The sequence below is a fragment of the Eptesicus fuscus genome, chromosome 14, assembly GCF_027574615.1.
Source record: "Eptesicus fuscus isolate TK198812 chromosome 14, DD_ASM_mEF_20220401, whole genome shotgun sequence".
NCBI classification, from domain to species: domain Eukaryota; kingdom Metazoa; phylum Chordata; class Mammalia; order Chiroptera; family Vespertilionidae; genus Eptesicus; species Eptesicus fuscus.
This window is the reverse complement of record NC_072486.1, coordinates 601,547-617,577: the sequence shown is the minus strand read 5'-3', so window position 1 is coordinate 617,577 and position 16,031 is coordinate 601,547.

The window sequence follows — 16,031 nt, the reverse complement described above, 5'->3', positions numbered from 1 at the left end:
CGGTCGGAGCTCTGTCCCACTCGCCACGCGGGAAGGACGTGGGCTGGCCCCGGGCTCCCGCCCGCGAGGTCAGACCGGGGCCTGGGCCGGGCCGGGTGCTCTCCTCCCTCGTCTCCACCTCTCACCCCTGAGAGTCCCCGTTCTTCCTTCTCAGCGTCCATCTCAGCGACAAACCCGTCTCGTTCTGACTCAGAATTACGTCTCTGCCTCAGCAAGACCCACCTCTCGCTTAGCCCAGCACGTGCTCCCAAGTCTCAGGCGCACACCTTGCCCGCGTGTGTGTGCGTGTGTGAGTGCATGTGTGTGCTATGCGCGTGTGTGCATGTGTGCACACGTGTGAGTGCGTGTGTGCATGTAAATGTGGTGCTTTTCTTCTTTATTAAGAAACGCTACCAGCAGCGGCTGCTGGTGCTGTCATCGCTTTCCTGCATCTGTTGCTTCTTTACGTGAGGAGTCAGGGACGCAGCGTTACAGATCCGCAGGCTTTTTCAGTGCAGCTCCCAGTTCACGGGAAACTTGAGGCGAGCTCCCACCAGCCCCCCACGGTCCCCGTGGTGGCCGTTACCTTCGTGTGTTCGTCAGACCCCCCGCGGAGAAGCAGAGCCTGTGACAAACCTCTCCAGGTGAAGGCGGCCGCGCAGGCCTCAGAACAATCCGCCGTGTCGTGGGTTTTCACAACGGCACCGCGTCACGGAGAACCCCGTGTCACGCCTGGAAGCGGGCGTGTGGCTCTTCAAAGTCTGCAGCGACGGGTCTGAGCTGGAGCCATGCCGCCGAGCGAGCCAGCCTCCGTCCCCAGGGCGGCCGCGGCCCCAGGGAGCGACTGCACAGACGAGACGCCGTGCTCCGAGCCGGGCCTTGGCCGCTCTCGAGCCTGGCGGCGTGTTCACTCGTTATCTGTTCACGCGTGTGTCCATGTTGGCGCCGCGCTGGGAACGTCAAACTCGAGGAGAAGCGAGAGGCCGGCGTGGGCGAGGCAGGCCCACAGGCCCACGGATGCGTCTCCGCGGTCGGGGACCACCTCCGACCCACAGGGAGGGGCGAATGCAGGCCGTCCCCGGCTCCCCACTCTCCAGGGAGAGCCGCACAGCGCTGCCCGGCGCCCCGCCTGAGTCCCAACGAGGCCCTGAGCTGCGAGGGAGGCCAGCGTGCGGGGGAGGGGTGGCCTCGCTGTGGGAGCCGAGGGGGCTCCCCCTTCCCTCACTCCCCCCCCCCCAGTGCTTTGGGGCACTGATCTCGGTTCTAAACCGGCCCTGGTGGGTGTGTCCAGGGCAGGGTGGGGGACCTTTCCCTGCCCAGGGCCCTGGGGTATCTGTGACATCATCACGGGCCCCACGGACTCACCCCGTGGAAGGAGCCGGTGCTGCTCGGACACCTGCTTAACCACCCGGGCCTGGCAGGGCCTCATCGGCCGCGGGTGGAGGCTCCCACCCCGACCACAGGTGAGCTGTTTGAAGAGGCGCACCCGGCCCGTGGCCCGTGGCCCGTGTCTCCGGCCCTGCCAGGCCTGCTCGCGGGAAGTCAGCCTGGCGGAGTCGATCTACGCAGCCACCAGCCCACGGCGACGGGCTCCCGCCTCACTGAGTCACGTTTTCCTCTCCCGTGTGGCCGGAGATCAAACGGCACATTCCCCATGTGGGCCACGCGGGCGTCCACCACAGGAAGAAGGAAACTATTTTTGAATTTCAAAAAGCCAGGGCACGGAGCCTGTGGCCATTCCCCGGAACCGGCTGGACACAACCGAGCCCCGAGCCCTCTGACGGGCCGCCTGGCACGCTGAGCTCACACGCCGCAGCCCCGGCCCCCGGCCGGCCGCCAAAGGCTTAACAAGAGGAGGAGGAGGAGGAGGGGGAGGAGGGGGAGGAGGAGGAGGAGGGAGGGGGAGGAGGGGGAGGAGAAGGGGGAGGAGGGGGAGGGGGAGGGGGAGGAGGGGGAGAAAGGAGAGGAGGAGGAGGGGGAGGAGGAGGGGGAGGAGGAGGGGGAGGGGGGAGGAGGAGGAGGAGGGGGAGGGGGAGGAGGGGGAAGGGGGGAGGGGAAGGAGGGGGGAGGGGGAGGAGGAGGGGAAGGGGGGAGGGGAAGGAGGGGGAGGGGAAGGAGGGGGGAGGGGGAGGAGGAGGGGGAAGGGGGGAGGGGAAGGAGGGGGAGGAGGGGGAGGAGGAGAAGGGGGGAGGAGGGGGAGGAGGAGGGGGAGGAGGAGGGGGAGGAGGAGGGGGAGGAGGAGGAGGGGGAGGAGGAGGAGGAGGAGGGGGAGGGGGAGGAGGGGGGAGGAGGGGGAGGAGGGGAAGGGGGGAGGGGAAGGAGGGGGAGGGGAAGGAGGGGGGGGGGAGGAGGAGGGGGAAGGGGGGAGGGGAAGGAGGGGGAGGAGGGGGGGGAGGAGGAGGGGGGAGGAGGGGGAGGAGGAGGAGGGGAGGAGGAGGGGGAGGGGGAGGGGAGGAGGAGGAGGGGAGGAGGAGGAGGGGAAACCGACTGCCCGTTCTGCTTAGGAATTTCCATTATGGCCACGGAGACCACCTCGCCGACAGCCCGCCCGCCCGCACGGCCGGCACTCGGCGAAGCGCTGGGTGTGGGGCCCAGACCCACAGCCACTCGGAGGAGCGCTTCCCCAGGGCCTGGGGGACCTCACAGCACCGGGAGGTGAGGGCCCCCGGGGTGAGGAGCCGGCTGTGGGAGCGGACGCTGCTTTCCGGAGCGCGAGGCCAGCGGGAGGGCTAGCTCCCGGCAGCCTGAACGTTTCAGTCAACACGTGAGGTCATGTGGCCGGGTCTGTAACACGCATGACAAATGGCATGTTTCTGAATTGACCCCCCCACACCCTCTGAATCCACCAGAATAAGCCCGAGAAGAGGCAGCGTGGCGGGCGCTGCGACCTGGGGCCGAGGGCTCCGCGACGGTCAGGGGCCGAGGAAACACGTGGTGAACAGAGCGGCTCCGACGCTGAGGGCGTCCGGGGGTCGCCCACGTCTGGGGAGCACCCGCAGCTCCGTGCGGGCTGCCTGTCGGGGGGTGGCGTGGGGACAGCCTGGCTCAGATATAACGCGCCCCCCCCCCCCCCCCCCGGGCGCAGCAGCTGGGTTCCGGACCCTGAGGAGAGGTTGGGGGGGGCGGGCAGCGCTCGGACGGCACGGGCCAGCGGGGACCACGGGCCTCTCGGCAGGAGGCGGACAGGTGAGAGGACGGAGAGCCCGTGAGTCGCCCTCAGGGGCGGACGCTCGCCTGGACCCGGTGCCCTGGCCTGTCTCCCGGCCGTGCCACGCGTCCCTTCTCCGCCCCGTCGCGCTCCCACGCGTCCAGGCCAGCGGTCGACACGGGAGCCGTGTTCAGAAAGGCCCGTCACCAGGACCTGTGGTTTGTGCTGCGGGAGCCACACGCCAGGGCCGGCTCGGGCGAGGGGTGGAAGGACACCGACGTCTCCACACGAGCGCCGGGCACCTGTGCGCCACGAGGAACCCAGGCGGGAGCCGCGCCGCGAGCAGGCCCCTCCCTCTGGGCCACAGCTCCCTCCTCTGGGCCCGAGGGCGAGGGCCGGGCCAGACCCTCCATCGGGAGGCGGAAGGGGCTCGGGCCCGGGCCTCCGAGTCCGACGTGTCCACTCCCTCCATGACGGCCGTCCCTGAGAGGGGGCGCGGTCTGTCGTAGGTGACCACGGAGAAAGCAGGACAGCCGCCTCCGTCGGGTCACGGACCCAGGGCCCTGGAGACTTTGCCAGGAAGCCCCGTTGGTGGGCGGCCCACGAGCCCCCAGGCCCCTTTGAGAAGCAGCAGCCCCTGGTCGGGCAGCCCCTCGGTGGAAAGAGCCGGCGGAGGCGTGTGGCTCCTGCAGAGCAGGGACGTCCGCGCTGAGGGAGCGACAAACCCCCAAACCGCTCCAGCACCCCCCGGGCCCCCAGCCGGGCCCCCAAAGCCAGGCCACTCTATCACATGTCAACTCAGTTCTTTGGAATTCAACCTATGACCCAGGAGGTCAGGGTTCGATTCCTGGTCAGGGCACAGGCCCAGGTTGCGGGCTCGATCCCCAGTAGTGGGGCGTGCAGGAGGCAGCCGGTCCATGATTCTCTCTCATCATTGATCTCTCTCTCTCCCTCTCCCTTCCCCTCTGAATTCAATAAAAATATATTTTTAAAAATACACAGTTACTGAGAGCCTTCTGGAAGCCTGTGCCCCGCGGTGTTCCAACAGGGAGAGGCCCGTCTTAAGGCCCTCACCACCCCCCCCGCGTGGCAGAGACCCCGGGCGAGCGTGTTGGGGGGCAGGCGGAGCAGGGCCCTTCACTGGGCTGACCTCCCCCCTTGCGGTCACGGCCACGGCCACGGCCCCCCTGCCTGCAGGGCCGGGACCCTCTCCTGGCGCCTGCGGAGAGGAGAACAAGGCGGCCCCGTCGCGGTTGTTTAAAAATAAGTAAATAACCCCGTGTCGTTAAAAATTCCCAGAAATGGGTGGGACTGAAACCCCGTGGCCTCAGAGGATGGCAGTGGGGGGCAAGGAAAAGCATCGGTGAGGCCGTTCAACTAGAACCCCAACTCTGAGGGCACCCCAGTGCTCGGGAGGGGGTCCCATCGCTCCAGAGACCTCCATCCTACAGGGTGAGGGCCATCGTACTAAGTGGTCTGGGAGGGTCCCCGTGGGACCAGACAGCCCCCAGTGAGCAGGGCAGCACCCCGACCCGCACCCGCACCCCCACCCCGACCCGCACCCGGACCCGCACCCCCACCCCGACCTGCACCCCGACCCGCACCCTGACCGCACCCCCACCCGCACGGCGACCCACACCATGACCCGCACCCCCACCCGCACCCGCACCCGCACCCCCACCGTGACCTACACCCCAACCCGCACCGCGACCCGCACCGCGACCCGCACCCCCACCCACACCCCGACCCGCACCCCGACCCGCACCCCCACCCCGACCTGCACCCCGACCCGCACCCTGACCGCACCCCCACCCACACGGCGACCCACACAGCGACCCGCACCCCCACCCGCACCCGCACCCGCACCCCCACCGTGACCTACACCCCAACCCGCACCGCGACCCGCACCGCGACCCGCACCCCCACCCACACCCCGACCCGCACCCGGACCCGCACCCCCACCCCGACCTGCACCCCGACCCGCACCCTGACCGCACCCCCACCCGCACGGCGACCCACACCATGACCCGCACCCCCACCCGCACCCGCACCCGCACCCCCACCGTGACCTACACCCCAACCCGCACCGCGACCCGCACCGCGACCCGCACCCCCACCCACACCCCGACCAGGCGAAGCGTCGCGGCGACCCCGCACAGGCAGGCCCTCCACCGCCAGGCTCCGGGGCGTGTCCGCGGGGCATCTGGGAACCCCGATTCTTCAGGTGGCGTTGACCTCCTGGGAAGAAGCGTGTGTGCTGCCGCTGACCCCGACCTGCCCGGGCCCGCCGCCGAGAGCACGCCCGACTGGCTTTCGCAGGATCCTGACCCCCAGCATCGCCGGCCGGTCTGTGTACATGGAGCCACGCCGGCCGCTGCTTGGCGGCTGTTTCTGGAATTTGCCGGAGTCCCACGGCAAGCGGGTGGCTCTCTGGCTGTGAGCTCGCTCGGACAAAGGCCCGGGGGAAGCTTCGCGCCGTCTGTCTTCACGTCCACGCACGTTTCCAGGAGAACGAAGCTCAAGAAACTCATGTCGTGAGAGGCGCCCGGGGACCAGCCACAGAGGCCGAAGAACTGAGGAGGCTGAGTGAAGAGGCTGAGGGGCTGAGGAGGCTGAGGGGCTGAGGAGGCCGAGGGGCTGAGGAGGCTGAGGGGCTGAGGAGGCCGAGGGGCTGAGGAGGCTGAGTGAGGAGGCTGAGGAGCTGAGGGGGCTGAGGAGGCTGAGTGAGGAGGCTGAGGAGGCTGAGGAGCTGAGGAGGCTGAGGAGCTGTGTGATTGGCACCAGCGAGAGCTTTATATGTATCGCGCATGTGTGAGTTAATTTAGCCTTTTCTAGATATTGAATAAACTTAATTAGACCTGCTTTCTGATGTAGCTAAACCGTTTCCAGCCCAGTGAAGCACCCCAACTTCTCTTCCAGGTCATTGTCAGCAACACAGCAGTAAATACCAACACGAAGCAGATTATTATTGTAGATCAGGCAGGGAGGACAAAGGGTAAAATATTTAACTGCAGCAGTGTTTGACTATATTCTGTGCAGTGAGAAAACCTGAAGTCATTTTCAAGCTCCACCATTTCTTCTTTTCAGTCGGGTCAAATTTCTAAGCTTTCTAAATCTCCATTTTCTGGCTAATGAACAGAAAATAGGATTCTACCGAGTCTCCTATCTACCTACTCCAGGACTTCTGTGAGGATCAATGAGATGAGGCACGGGAAAACGCTTCACAGACATTTGGTTAAAGTGTAAAGTGTTTGCACCTGGCTATAAAGCAAGTCGTGTTCCTGGGCTGACAAACTGCAAGGAGGCTAGTCGTCGCTAGGGAGAGGAAGCCGGGCGTTGCTATGTGATGTCATTACCCAGAGCCCACAGCCACCGTTTGGGGCTGGGCTGGGCTGTGGGCCACATTTTGCGCCACGGGGTCTCGGCAGCGTCGGCTGCGATTTGGTGGGCTGTTGCTCTGGGGTGGTGGTGGGGCCTGTGTCCCACTTGTGGGAAGCCAAGTGTTGCTTTGTGGATGCCAGGTCCACGGTGCTGTTTCCCTGTCAATGGCCAGTGCGTGTCATGGCAGCTCCTGCGTTGACCGTCTGCCCCCTGGTGGTCCGTGCACGTCATAGTGACTGGTTGGTCGGTCTGAGGGACGCTTAGCCTATTAGCCTTTTATAGAGAGAGGCTATTTTGCAATGTTCTCCACTCAGAGAAGGAACCGTGCACCCCTCCTTCCAGAACTTCGTGTCTGTTATTTTGTACGTTTTTATTCACTTGTGAGAGGACGGGGGATGGGTCTCTGCACTAATTCACTTACAGCTCGTTAGCCGCGCCCCACGCCATCACTCACACTCCCCACTCGTGGTCTGTGGTGCCCCCTCACTCACTAGAGGAAGCCGCCTGCACGGGGCCTGCTGCCTCCCTTCTGGTGTGTACATGTCCGTCGGGTCCCACTTCCGTGGACGGTCCAAAGTCACAGCGATCGGGACCGCGTGCTCCCGGCTGCCCTCCTCGCGTAAACAGGACGTGGAGCCAGCCTACGTGTCCCGGGCTGCGTCTCGGGGGAGGCGCTGCTGTGGCATCAGGGCTCCGCCGACAGCGTCTGCCAAGGCTCAGCGCCAGGCGGCTGCCCCGCCCCCGGCCCCGCAGAAGTCGCTGACCGCAGCCCGGCCTCCTCGCTGGCTTCCTGGAAGCTGGAGGAATGCTGGCCTGTGACAGCAGCTGGCGGGCGGCGGGCTGTTGAGTTAACGCAGCCGTCCCCGAGGCATGACTTACTCGAGTGCGATAAGCGCTGCTCGACCTTGGACCGTCCTCCGTAAACCCGTCTCACAAGCGTGGTCCGAGCGCGGAGGCCGCCACAGCAGGCAGGAGGGAACGTGAGCTGCGCGCTGCCTCCGTCCAGGGGGAACGGAGTTGGGGTGGATAAGGTGTTCTGACCACACGCTTGGGCAGCTGCTACGGCCGATGCCTCGTCCACGCAGGTCCCTGCTCTCTCGGCGCCGCGCCCAGTGTCCCCGCCGGCGCCGGCCTGTGGGACGTGCTGGCTGGGCCGCTGCTCCAGGACACCCACGTTCCGTTGTTCTTCCTTCCGAGATGGACCCAGCGTCTTCCGGGCAAACGTCACAGCTGGGCTGCCCAGCCAGGCCTGGGGGAGCGAGGCTTTGCGGGCCCCCAGCCCGGTCACTCCAGGGCCCGCGGCCGGGCCACGCTCGCTGTCATCCTCCCCCTAAACCCTAATCCCTCAGGAGCACGGACCCATGTCATTGCTGTGCACCGGTCTCAGACCCGCTGGCCCACGGGCACGGCAGTGCGGCCGCCCACGCCCTCCTCGCTGGAGAAGGGACGTCGGCCTGAGAAGGGCGTGTTGGGACTGAGCTGGTCACAGAGTCATGGGACCGGGTGCCCGTGTCTGAGCAGCTGTGAGCGCCCTGCACGCGGCAGCGCCACGCAGAGTTCCTCTCACCCGACGGGCACAGGTGGCCAGGTGGGAGGACTAAGAGACTGGGTGGGGGTCACCCTCTCAGGGTCCATCGGACCTCCACGTCAGTACGTCAGCGGAGTCCGGGAGAGCCCGGGAGTCTCGGGCCTCCAGCACGCCCTTCCCCGCTCTGTGCAGACGTGGCTGCCAGCTCCCCACCCCCCACCCGCCCAGGCGACCTCGGCTCTGGCTCCGCTGCGAGGAGGGGCACAGGGCGCCCACAGGAACGCTCTGCTCACAGCATCCCCTCCCGCCACAGACCATCGCCTCTGAATCCAACAGGGTCACACCGGCATCTGCACCGGGTGCCCTCGAGGGGAAGCGGGCAGGGCAAGCGTGGGAGCCTGGCCCCCCAGAGGCGGCCCAGGGCCAAGCCGTGCTCGCTCCTGTCGGGGAGCCGGGACCCCGATCTCAGGTGCAGGTCCCGGGTCTGAGGGCGCAGGGACGCAGGGCTCCCCTGTGAGCATCTGCCAGCGGCCAGGCCTTCAGGGGCCATGCCAGGGAGCCTCACGCGTGTGGGGCCTTCTTTCGTGTGCCGGTCACAGGGAGGGGGTGGTCCCGTGACGCCCACAGACCAATGGCACGTGAACCTGCATCGGACACTCGGCACTCCCCAGAGGCCGTGCAGGGCACCAGGGCACCGCCCTCCGTGCGCAGCAGCGAAGCTCACCCGGGGCAGATGCTGCCCTGGGCGGGGGGCCGAGGCAGGGGAGGGGGGAGCACATCCAACCCCAGGTCCCCCGTGGAAACCATGGCAACACACGGTCCGCGATCCCGACACAGGCGACTGGGGCGCATCCTGCCAGGCCCCCCCACAAGGCAGGCTTTGCCGGAACCTTCTCTGCCCTGGAAAGGCCGCTTCATCCTCGGCCGCATGGATTCCGCCGTTAGACACGAGCGGCACTTGGTCCTCCTCCCGGGCCTTTGCTCGGCGTCTGCCCCGACGTCACGTCTCCTCGCTGCTGCTCGGCTCCTGTGCTCAGGGCGGAGGCAGCGCTCAGGAGGCCCGGCAGTGCCCTCCCCCCGGCTGTGCTGACCCGAGATGCCCATCCCCCGGCCGCAGCCCCAGCTGTGTCCAAGGAGAGGCGCCGTGTCTCACCAGAAACCCCGAGGGTCCGTGACCCCCTAAAGCCGGGGGGCTGCCTGTGAACCTGCCGTGAGGAATGAACATCGAGCGGAACGCCCGCCAAACACGCACGTCTCCGTTCCACAGGGAGGGGGGCGTCGGCACAGCGGGGCGGGGCGCTCTGCGAGAGGCTGGTCTCGGGCTGCGCGTGGAGGGTTCCCGCCAACAGGGCCCAGCACAGGGCTCCCCCCGAGCACAATGCTGATGGCCCACGGGCCGCACGGCAGGGACACGTGGACTGCAGGTCCCTCCAGCAACCAGGTTTCCACGTGTCTTAGAGAACGTGTGTCCGACCTCGGCCTTGGTGCCTTTCTCATCACGTTTGCTGTGCCGTGACCTCGGCGGGCGCTGTGCCGTGACCTCCGTGGGTGCTATGCCGTGACCTCCGCGGGCGCTGTGCCGTGACCTCCGTGGGTGCTGTGCCGTGACCTCGGCGGGTGCTGTGCCGTGACCTCCGTGGGTGCTCTGTAGCAGGTTCGGCCTTGGCAGCGACCTTGCACCTCCTGTCCCACCGCCGGCTGCGCCCACTTCCTGTGAGACGCCACGTGCCAGCCGCGAGGACAGACGCCGTCTGAATGCACTCAGGCTCCTCGTTGGGCGAGGTTCCGTCAGCAGCAGGCCCTTAGCTTTCCGACGGCGTCCCTCACGTCCCGGTAACAGGACGAGGGACAGTCTCAGGGTGACGGGGAGGCTGCACCGATGAAGTGCGAGGGAGGCGATTATCATGGCAGGAGCCAGGGCCGGCGGCGGCGGCAGCTCCCGGGTCGCAGGCGGAGGTGCCTGTCCGGCACGTGTCCCGTCGTGACGAAGCCAGTCACGGCCGCGTGTAAATCGTCACACTGACGAGCAAATGCTCGGAAGCAGGAAGAGGTGTGCACCTGCCCGAGCCGTGCTCTGCACTCCCGCTGCCTCACCTACTGACGGGCAGCGTGTGGCTGAGACTCGCCAGGGCCTGTGCCGCCTCCTCCACCGCCAAAGCTGCGTTCAGGTTCTGGAGCGCTCACAGCCCCACTCCCTGCGACAGCCACCGCGCTCCTCACAGTCCTCTCTCCATTTCAGAGGGAAGGATGCGCACCCAGCCCACCTGTGCACACACCCAGCCCACCTGCGCACACACCCAGCCCACCTGTGCGCACACACCCAGCCCACCTGTGCACACGCACCCAGCCCACCTGCGCACACACCCGCCCACCTGTGCACACACCCAGCCCACCTGTGCACACGCACCCAGCCCACCTGCGCGCACGCACCCAGCCCACCTGCGCGCACACACCCAGCCCAGCTGCGTGCACACACCCAGCCCACCTGCGCGCACACACCCAGCCCAGCTGCGCGCACACACCCAGCCCAGCTGCGCGCACACACCCAGCCCACCTGCGCACACACCAGCCCACCTGCGCACACACCAGCCCACCTGCGCGCACACACCCAGCCCACCTGCGCGCACACACCCAGCCCAGCTGCGCGCACACACCCAGCCCACCTGCGCACGCACCCAGCCCACCTGTGCACACACACCCAGCCCACCTGTGCACACACACCCAGCCCACCTGCGCGCACACACCCAGCCCACCTGTGCACACACCCAGCCCAGCTGTGCACACACCCAGCCCAGCTGCGCGCACACACCCAGCCCAGCTGCGCACACACCAGCCCACCTGTGCACACACACCCAGCCCACCTGCGCGCACACACCCAGCCCACCTGTGCACACCCAGCCCACCTGCGCGCACACCCAGCCCACCTGCGCGCACGCACCCAGCCCACCTGCGCGCACGCACCCAGCCCACCTGCGCGCACACCCAGCCCACCTGCGCGCACACACCCAGCCCACCTGCGCACACACCCAGCCCAGCTGCGCGCACACACCCAGCCCACCTGCGCGCACACACCCAGCCCACCTGTGCACACACCCAGCCCACCTGCGCGCACACACCCAGCCCAGCTGCGCGCACACACCCAGCCCACCTGCGCGCACACACCCAGCCCACCTGCGCACACACCAGCCCACCTGTGCGCACACACCCAGCCCAGCTGCGCGCACACACCCAGCCCAGCTGCGCGCACACACCCAGCCCAGCTGCGCGCACACACCCAGCCCAGCTGCGCGCACACACCCAGCCCAGCTGCGCGCACACACCCAGCCCACCTGCGCGCACACACCCAGCCCAGCTGCGCACACACCAGCCCACCTGTGCACACACACCCAGCCCAGCTGTGCACACACACCCAGCCCACCTGTGCGCACACACCCAGCCCACCTGCGCGCACACACCCAGCCCACCTGCGCACACACCAGCCCACCTGTGCACACACCAGCCCACCTGTGCACACACACCCAGCCCACCTGTGCGCACACACCCAGCCCAGCTGTGCACACACCCAGCCCACCTGCGCGCACACCCAGCCCACCTGCGCGCACACCCAGCCCACCTGCGCGCACACCCAGCCCACCTGTGCACACACACCCAGCCCACCTGTGCACACACACCCAGCCCACCTGTGCACACACCCAGCCCACCTGTGCACACACCAGCCCACCTGTGCACACACCAGCCCAGCTGTGCACACACCCAGCCCACCTGTGCACACACCCAGCCCACCTGTGCACACACCCAGCCCACCTGCGCACACACCCAGCCCACCTGCGCGCACACCCAGCCCACCTGTGCACACACCAGCCCACCTGTGCACACACCAGCCCACCTGTGCACACCCAGCCCACCTGTGCACACACCCAGCCCACCTGTGCACACGCACCCAGCCCACCTGTGCACACACACCCAGCCCACCTGCGCGCACACCCAGCCCACCTGTGCACACACCCAGCCCACCTGTGCACACACCCAGCCCACCTGTGCACACACAGAGGGTGCAGATCAGCCAGCACATGCCTCTGGACTAAACACGACGTGAAGCCCTCCCCTGCCCGAGTGTCGGGGTCCTCCCTCCCGGTCCCCCTCCCGGCAATGCTCACAGATGCCTGGTGGGTCGTCATGACGTCCCTGCGTTGACCTTTAACCCCAAACTCTCTGGGAACTTTCTGGATTCGTAACTGCAATCCTGAAGTCCTTAGGAAACCACACACACGGCAGATCCTTCCAGGGGAGATGCCCTGTGGGGCCAGGAGGGCGGCGCGACGCTAACACGCAGGCAGGAAGCTGTGCGTGACCCTCCGCAGCCACCGGGCCACTCCCGGTGGGAATCTGCGGACAGTCACAGGCCACTCTCTACTCCCACTTCCCGGCGACGAGGAGCCCGAGGCAGCCTGTCCCCGACAGAACACGGACACGGCTCGGCGGTCAGCATGGGCCCTCAGAGCTCACAGGCTGTGCTCTCCGCAGCGTCACTGACGAGCAACAATATGGAGGCAGCCGAGTGTCCGCCGACAGCGGCTCCTCGCAAGGCGGGCCGGCACGTGGGAGGCACCTGCCCTGGCGCAGGCTCCTTGGCGAACCGGGGCATGTCGCTCGCCACGGGAAGAACGGAACCCTGCCTTTCCGACAGCATGGTGACGGGAGGATGTTATGCTCGGTCAAACAAGGCAGAGAAAGAAAGCTGGCCCACTTACGTGGGATCTAAAGACGAAAATAAGTGAACAAAGCAAACAGAACGAGCTCACAGACGGTGAGCGAGCTGCCGGGGTGAGAAGTGCAGGCGGCATCGCCACGGCGACGGGAACGCGAACTAGAGCTCAGGGAACGTGGTCCATGCAGCTGACACGGCATGGTGCTCGGAGGCACCTCGCGGGCCCGGGATCGTGTGACCTCCATGCTGTGCACCTGGGCCTAATGCCATGCTTGAGAGACCAAAGTCATTTCTGAAAACACACAGACGGCCCCACGGTCACACACACCATGCCGAAGGGGTCTGTCCTGCTGGGTGAGCAGCCGTCCGGGATGCCCTCCCACAGGCCACCACCTGCCCTGCAGCCGCCCTCCCATCCCTGGCCCTGAACGACTGGCCCCCTCACTGCTCTCCCCCCATGCCCGCTCCCGGCAGCCCCTCGCAGTCCCCGGGCTTCCTGCGTCGTCCCCGGGGGCAGGGACAGCGGAAAGCGCCGCAGGCTCAGTCAGCCAGACACCCCGCCGGGCGCCCCCCAGGAGAGGGATGAGCAGCTGGACCTCGCCCCGGCCGGTGCGGCTCCGTGGACAGAGCGTCGGCCTGCGGACCGAAGGGCCCTTGTTCCTTCCCGGTCGAGGGCAGGACCGCGGTAGCAGGCTCCTCCCCGGCCCGGGCCCTGGTCGGGGCACATGAAGGAGGCAACTGATCGAGGTGTCTCTCACATCGATGTTTCTCTCCGTCTTTCCCCCCCCTTCCCCTCTCTCTAAAAGTCAACAGAAAAAAAATATCATCCAGTGAGGATTAAAAAATAATTATAATTTTAAAAAGTAAAGCCGGACCTCGACGCACGGCTCGGCAGGAACCGGGAGGCTGTCCACCCAGAACGAAGGTGGTTCGCTTATCTGCTCGGGAACATTCGTCGGGCACATTCGGGGCCGCGCCCAGCCGTGCGGCCTCAGCAGCGGGTGGAGGTGCCAGGCCCGGCACCTAAACCCCTCGGACGGTGGCACGAGGGGCTGGCACCCCCAAGAACCAGCACGTCGTCTGTGACCACCTTTTAAAAGAACTCATTGGTGCCACGTGAGGGGAACCCCAGGGAGCTGGACTCACCCAGCCGTGTCCGGGGCTCCTGGCAGCTCCATGTTCCTCGCGGACACCAGAGGCGGAGGGCACGTGGCAGGCGGAGCCTGGCCGGCTGGCGCCGCTCCCGCAGGAGGCCTGGCTCGGAGGACGGAGGGCCAGGTGGGAGTCGCCGGCCCCCGGGTCGGGCTCCGTTCACTGGGAGCCGAAAGTGAGGCCCGGACGCCTGTGGGCCTGAGCGCGTTTATCTGCTTCCAGGAGCGATGAGCTCGTTTCATGGTCTTGTTTTCACTCACGGGTTCGACGAGAAGCTAACGAAGAGCCGTAAATACACGCTGATCGCCATCCATAGCCCAGGGTGTGTCAGCTGGAAACTGCATTAGAAATCCTGTCTGTACGTCCGAGAACCAAAACCAGGCGCTCGGACGTGAAGACGGAAGAGAAGCCTCCTCTGCCAGCAGTGCGTCCGGGCACTCGCCGGCGTGCGATGGCAACACGCGCTGCTGCGCAATCAGAGCAGGAGAAAGTGCGAACGTGAGCGACCCTCTCGTCACGTAGAATGCCCATTAAAGCCGGCGATCGTAACGGACGAAACAGCCCGCCCCGTGGGGCCTTCGGGTCCACAGTAACACGAGAACCATTTACAGAAAATGTGAGTGGGAAGGAATCCACCCAAATAGCTGATAAATTATGGTTCCAGCCCTGACCGGTCTGGCTCAGTGGACAGAGTGTCGGCCTGCGGACTGAAGGGTCCCGGGTTCAATTCTGGTCAAGAGCATGTACCTTGGCTGCGGGCACATCCCCAGTGGGGGGGTGTGCAGGAGGCAGCTGGTCGATGTTTTTCTCTCATCGATGTTTCTAACTCTCTCTCCCTCTCCCTTCCTCTCTGTAAAAATCAATGAAATATTTTTTTAAAAATATATATGGTTCCAGGCAAATAGAGGTGCATGCACTCCTGTTTTTCACCGAAAACCTGCACTTTACGGGGTTTGCCCGAATGAGTTATGAAATCGACGTGAGAACTTCCGGGCAAGCCCAGGTCGGTGGGGCCTCCGGTTCGCTGCCGGCGCTCTCGGGCACGAAACCGCTTGATGTTTCACGCTCGCTGCGTGCCCACGGAGACAGCCCTGCGCCCACAGACCCACAGGGGCTCAGGCTGAGTACGGCCATCTCTGTGTTGCCAAGAACTCAGAGGAAAAGAAAAGATTCTGCCCGGCCAGTGGGGCTCAGGGTTGAGCATCAACCTAGGAACCATGAGGTCAGGGTTCGATTCCCCTTCAGGGCACACGCCCGCGTTTCGGGCTCGATCCCCAGTAGGGGGAGTGCAGGAGGCAGCCGGTCAATGATTCTCTCATCATTTCTCTCTCTCCCCCACCCTCCCTTCCTCTCTGAACTCAATAAAAATACTACTTTTTAAAGAAGGGAGTGCAAAGTTACCAAACCACGCAACAGACCTCAGCACTCAGCCAGCAGGGGCCACGGCAGGAGGCCCCCTTTTCCATAAAACCGGCCGCCTCTGATGCAGGCGTGCTGAGACCGTGACTGTTGATCTTGTTGCTATAAACACTTCGGGTTGCTCTGCCTGAGCAGGCTGAACCCCGCCCGTCACCACCCATGTCCCCTCGTGTCCGCATCAGTGATCCTGCAGCCGTGGTCAGACCTGTTAGAGGTGACAAAGCGTTCCTGGAAATTAGTAACCGGGCCAGGCCCATGGTCTGCCGGTGACGTCATCGCCAGTCCCCGCCTAACGCGGCCGGGGCCGTTTCAGGGAAACCCTGCTGGGCTCAGCAGCTGTGGACAGTCCTGAGCAGCAGCACCAGCATGAGCAACACCCCACCACCCCCCGCGATTAACGACCCCCGAGGGTGTCGATGCGGCAGGTACGCCTGCGCCGCGTTTAACCCTGCCCCGCCCACCCGCGGGTCACGAGGACCGGGGAGGCTGCTCTGGGCAGGACGGTGCCAGCTTTGTGCTGAGAGGGTGTGCGCCGACATGACCTCATGCGAGGCGTCTGGCGTGCTCAGGCTCCTCTCCGACACGTCCAAGTGCCTTTGGAGCCGGAGGAGATGAGTCGCTCTCTCGGCAGCTGCCGAGCCGCAGGCGGGCGCGGTGCTGACCTCGCTCCCTGGCATCTGACACCTGCAGGCTCCCGTGTGCTGAGTCAGCACCAT